Here is a 6,320-nt window from a genome sequence, read left to right as displayed (position 1 = left end):
GTCCACCCAGTGAATTATGGATATCATTACCGTAGGGGAGCTGTGTTAGTTTTTATTAATAAGCTTATTAAAAGAAGCCAGTTGCACCTCTAAGGCTAACTGAAATTACTTCATTGAAAGAGCACGAGCTTCTGTAGGCAATTACTTCAGCAAATGGAACTATGAGCTGCAAGGCAGGGAATAATAATATAACACTTAGGACTGATACAATTTTACTGAGGTTTTATTGAACCGAAGGCATACCAAATTATAGCTAAGGCTGCAATCTTTACCATAGTTCGCATGAAGCCCAAAGAATTCAACAGAATTTTCTTCTGATGAGACATAGTTCGGATTGTGTTGCTAGTCTTGTTGCCATGTTGCTACACCTGATTTTAATTGATATAACGTTTACATGCAGTCTTCCTCAATTTCTAATGAAGTAGTTAGAGACATTTCAGAAAATTCCAGGTACCAAACATGATTCTCTTTGCTTTTAGGTTGTGAGAAAAACTATACAGTGGTATCTCGGGTTACATACGCTTCAGGTTACATATGCTTCAGGTTACACACTCCTCTAACCCAGAAATAATGCTTCAGGTTAAGAACTTTGCTTCAGGATCAGAACAGAAATCGTGCTCCAGCGGCAGCAGGAGGCCCCATTAGCTAAAGTGGTGCTTCAGGTTAAGAACAGTTTCAGGTTAAGAATGGCCCTCCGGAACAAATTAAGTACTTAACCTGAGGTACCACTGTACTCCTTCTTTTGGCTTTGAATGATGTAGATAAATATTTTAATTCAAAAATTATGGGGAGGAATCCAGTGTTGATCTACATCGCCATGTCAAACATTCCATCAGTTAGTTGGCATTCGTCTGTCTTGGGAGATGATGGAGGAATGTGCCTTTGGGGGTGAAGTCAAACCGTTGGAAAGTTACAGGGCCTGCTGTGGCTGCAGAGAGACATGTTTTATTGCAGGTGGGGCAGATGGAGGTGTCTGGTTGTGCAGATACAACATGGCTTCTCTTCTCTCTGCACTCCTCCCAGCAGTCATTCCTTCTCTGGTCATGAACCGACTATTTTTCTCCAGGCACTGTGGTCATCTGCAACAGATTCCCACATAGCAGGGTTGACGTTGCCAATCTTTGTGCAGACATCTTTGTAACACGTGGGGCTACCTTTGAAGGTGACCCGGAAACTGCAATTAATCCAGAATGTGGCAGCTAGACTGGTGACTGGGAGCGGCCGCCAGGACCACATAACACCGGTCCTGAGAGATCTGCATTGGCTCCCAATATGTTTTCGAGCACAATTCAAAGTGTTGGTGCTGACCTTTGAAGCCCTAAATGGCCTCGGTCCTGTATACCTGAAGGAGCATCTCCACGCCCATTGTTCTGCCCGGACACTGAGGTCCTGCACCGAGGGCCTTCTGGCGGTTCCCTCACTGCGAGGAGTGAGGTTACAGGGAACCAGACAGAGGGCCTTCTCAGTAGTGGCGCCCACCCTGTGGAATGCCCTCCCTTCAGATGTGAAGAAAATAAGCAGCTATCCTTTCTTTAAAAGACATCTGAAGGCAGCCCTGTTTAGGGAAGTTTTTAATATTTAATGCTGTACTGTTTTTAACACTTGATTAGAAGCCGCCCAGAGTGGCTGGGGAAACTCAGCCAGATGGGCGGGGTATAAATAATAAATTATTATTGTTGTTGTTGTTGTTGTTGTTGTTGTTGTTGTTGTTGTTGTTGTTGTTACACAGAGTTGGTCTGCCCACGGGCCTGGCGCCTGAGGCCAGCTCCCTATAGAGCAAATCCTTGGGGATCCTGCCATCTTCCATTCTTTGGACATGACCAAGCCATCACAAAGTGGCCATCCTTGAACACATGGACGTCAAAGGGAGATTGCAACATAAAACTGCTGAATTGTACTTGATCAAGAAGGTCAATACCACCTCCTGTTGCTTAAATTAGGAGAAGCGTTTTGTTTTTGTTTTCATCACACTACTTGTGTTAATTAGTTGACCAATGCCATGATCTCTGCGTAATAACCAGTAGCTGTTTTGTGAATGGTCATTGTTAATAACAGAATTATCACTGTCTGTAATTTCTGCATTTCATTTCCCTCTGAACTTTCCCCATGACCCCCATATGTGTATTAGCCTCTAGACTTTTTGTTGATAATATGTCATACTGACATGTCACACAAACTGATACAAACCATGGGTGTCTGGAGCTATCTGTGAACATTTGGAATGATCTCTGTGTAGCATGCCTTTAGTTAAAATAGCAGTGAAAAGTTAAAACAGGCAAAACGAAAACAAAGTCACATAGGGAGGGAAAATGGATTTAAAAGTCAGCGTCTTCCTTTGAAGATGGAGAGGCCAGACATTTGAGATCATTTTATTGCCCACTTTCTCATGGTGAAATCTCCTGTGCTGAGACCAGACATGATGTCAGTTTTGACAACATACCTTGCTGTCAACTTAAGGAAAGCTGCTACTAAAAAAAGTGTACATATGTATATAATGGGGAAGCAATGTACTAATGCAGAGGTGTTACACAATGCAGCAGTTTCTCCTCCCACCCCCAAGAACAGGAGTTGTGATCTTGTGGAGGTTTTCTGTTCCCATGTTTTGCTGCTCATGCAAATAAGCCACTTAGGAACAGCTATTTTCACTCATTCCCTTAAGGGCAGGTTTACACTGTAATTTTAAACCAATTTCAAACCTTTTAATTATGTGGGAAATGGATTGAGGATTAAATGTGTAGATTTCAATCTGAACCTCCTATCCTACACGTGTGGGAGAAACGCAAAAGAAATTTAGCTGTGGAGCTTTCTTAGCAGAGTAAAAACACTTTTTTGCAGCTTATTAAAGCTTAGGACAGCATCTTGAGAAGTAGAGAACCTTGCCAACAAAGGTTCGTATAGTTAAAGCTATGGTTTTCCCAGTAGTGATGTATGGAAGTGAGAGCTGGACCATAAAGAAGGCTGATCGCCGAAGAATTGATGCTTTTGAATTATGGTGCTGGAGGAGACTCTTGAGAGTCCCATGGACTGCAAGAAGATCAAACCTCTCCATTCTGAAGGAAATCAGCCCTGAGTGCTCACTGGAAGGACAGGTCGTGAAGCTGAGGCTCCAATACTTTGGCCACCTCATGAGAAGAGAAGACTCCCTGGAGAAGACCCTGATGCTGGGAAAGATGGAGGGCACAAGGAGAAGGGGACGGCAGAGGACGAGATGGTTGGATAGTGTTTTCGAGGTTACCAGCATGAGTTTGACCAAACTGCGGGAGGCAGTGGAGGACAGAGGTGCCTGGCGTTCTCTGGTCCATGGGGTCACGAAGAGTCGGACACGACTAAACGACTAAACAACAACAACAACAAAGCTTAGGAATTAGGTAGGCAATTACACCTTTCTGTCCTTTTCACTTGTCTGCCGATCTTCCCCTTCTCAACCCCCGTTGCAGAGAATGAACCACATGTTTTTAGTAAGATTAACTGAAAAAACGATTTACTTACATTTCAATGCGGGCAGCAAATATAGCAAAGTGGTATACAGAAAAATATTTCTAAGTTACAGTAAAATAAAAGTTGGTAGTCTTGGCTAACATGACTGAAAGTAGGAGCTTTAGCTATGGGTGTCGGGTCAGCTTGAAGGCATGGTGGAAAGAGAGAATTTCCTGACAGGCAGAAGGATTCCTTTGTTACATAGTTCCCGGCCATAGGAGGCAAAGGAAGTGACCATACACAGAGGGCCTTTTGTAGGAAGCTCAAGATCTGTCTGTGCACTAGCCCTGTGCTTGTCTAGCAAAACACGCATTTGTGATTTTGGCTGCAAACCCCACCTTAGTGTTATTAATGTTTTTTATGAGATACCCTGAGACCATTAAGGTATGTGTGGTACTCATTAGCAGCTTAAAACACAGTGAGGTCATTGAATGCATTTCAAATTGAACATGCACTTGCTGGACATACAAAAATGGCGGCAAGTGTTAGAATTCCTGCTCCATGATAGCAGTCATAGGATTGTTGTCTTTCACATGACGGTGTATGTTTTGACTCCACAGTGTGGGAAGTGATGGAGACAGGATGTTTGTGTTACTGTGTGCCGTGAAGTGGGACTATTGTCCTTTGTTCTTTCTCTTTGCTGTCTGATGTCAGAGAGAGAGGGAGCCATGTTGTAGTGCTCCGTGTGTGTTTATATGTAAAGTAGATTAGCCAAAATGCTGAGTCGCTGAGGTCTGTCACCCATGATGCGCAAACTCTGTGGATCCCTAAGTGTGCCGGTGTCGGTTGGCATTGGTCGCTGTGATGTTTGGGCTGAAGAAAGCTTTTGAAGCTCCTGAACGATTGACCAGGAGGGAGAGAACATGCCAGTCAGGCATGTGTCTCTGCCAGGGTCCTACTCGAGTGTAGGCTGAACTCCTGACAGCAGGGTATCTTTACTTGATACACATCACCCAATTTTATCCCCTATGCCTGCCACCCACCCTATTCAAGGAACCTGTCCTCTGCACATGCACAACAATGGTCTGACCTGTACACAACCTAGCTTCACTGCGGCTTGCATTTCAAGTAGGAGGGAAGCTGGTTTGAGGGAAAACGCATAAAACAGGAGTATTTTTCAAGAAGCTATAGGATACAGGGGGATTGTGGCCAATGCCATGTGCACTTGGCTTCAAACACCACTGGTGGGAGTGCACTGGAGCCAGAATAAAGGGTATGCAGCCTTAGTGAAGAGGGGATTTATAAACTGAAATTATCAACCAGTCCTGCCAGTGGCATTAATTTTTCAGACTGCCTATACACCTCTAAGAAAGAAACCTCAGCACACTCATAAAAGTACTATTTCCCCTAGTTTTGTCATTTAAGCTGGTTTCAAACTGGTTTAGAATCTGTAGATAAGTCTTGAAACCACTGGCCTTCTGTTGAGACTTCTTGTAATTATACATATAGGGATGCGGGTGGCGCTGTGGGTTAAACCGATCAGAAGGTCGGCGGTTCGAATCCCCGCGACAGGATGAGCTCCCGTTACTCGGTCCCTGCTCCTGCCAACCTAGCAGTTCAAAAGCACGTCAAAGTGCAAGTAGATAAATAGGTACCACTCCGGCGGGAAGGTAAACAGCATTTCTGTGCGCTGCTCTGGTTCGCCAGAAGCGGCTTAGTCCTGCAGACCACATGACCCAGAAGCTGTACGCCGGCTCCCTCAGCCAATAAAGCGAGATGAGCGCCGTAACCCCAGAGTCGGTCACGACTGGTCTTAATGGTCAGGGGTCCCTTTACCTTTACCTTTAATTATACATATCTGGGATTATATCCTGTTTATGACAATTCTGCAATGCTTAGACACAGAACCTAGGGGCATTGTATCTTTCCTTCTATACCACCATCCTCCCCCTGGGAGATCACCTGCGGACATTCAGCAATAAGGGAATGAAAGGAGAAAGAAAATATAGATGGTGAAGGTACCGGAAAGAAATTCCATCTTGCAGCAGTCATAGAGACACCCAGAGACCAAACACTTAGGTTATTTTCTTTTTTTAATTTTTTTTGCACAAAAAGAACAAATGCAACATGCTTACAAGCCACAAGGACTGGCTAATAAAAGTATCTCAATGCAGACATGCCATCATTGCAAAGATGAAAATATTATTCAGTAACAAGCAAAAGGGGTATAATATCTAGAGTCAAGAGAGTCTTCTAGCCTCTCCAGTCATGCTGCTAGCCATTCAGTCTTTCGCCCCTTTTTTTCAAAATATGGCAAAGGGGGTCAGGAAGACACAACACAAGCAAGCAGAAACACTTTAATACGCATAAGGTCCTGTCATCTCCCCAAGTGGTGTCCACAAGAACCTCATAATCTAGTATCTGGCTGAAGCTAAGCTTTTGATCTATGTCACACAAACGATTTGGCTTTGTCCTTCATGGAATCCTTTCCAAGTTCTGGACCCCCATGAACCCAGCACCCAACCGGATCACCTGTGCCACCCACAGCAGAACATGCAGGGATCCATATATGGATATATATATATATATATGCAGGCCAGCTGATGCTCCGTGCAAAGGTTTGTGGAGGAGGCCACTAACAGGGGAAAGGGGAACAGAGCAAAAATCTTCTGCCCCTTCCTAAACCCACCAATAGGGGAAAGCTATGTTATAAGAATTCTAAAGTCTCAAATATAGAACAAATGTTCATAAACGTACAGGGCAAACACATACGTAAGTATATAAACCACGTGTCTGAAATAGTACAGGAGAGCAAGCCTGAAGCCATTTTGACTCTTCCAAATTGCCCTCAAATATTTCCCTGCAAAGAGGAAGGAAATGGAAAAAGCTTTCCAATTGTCACT

General features: G+C 44.0%; 1 long non-coding RNA gene across 1 annotated transcript; it reads right to left on the bottom strand.

Moving 5' to 3' along the window:
- Positions 1 to 207: 207 nt before the first annotated feature.
- LOC309360467 lies at positions 208 to 3,621 on the bottom strand. The gene is made up of 2 exons (XR_014164177.1): positions 3,490 to 3,621; positions 208 to 413 (listed from the first exon to the last, which is right to left on the bottom strand). It is a non-coding gene; the product is annotated as an uncharacterized lncRNA (long non-coding RNA).
- Positions 3,622 to 6,320: the final 2,699 nt, after the last annotated feature.

The sequence above is a fragment of the Podarcis melisellensis genome, assembly GCF_964234715.1.
Source record: "Podarcis melisellensis genome assembly, chromosome: 17".
Taxonomy (NCBI): domain Eukaryota; kingdom Metazoa; phylum Chordata; class Lepidosauria; order Squamata; family Lacertidae; genus Podarcis; species Podarcis melisellensis.
This window is presented reverse-complemented; position numbering and strand designations above follow the sequence as displayed.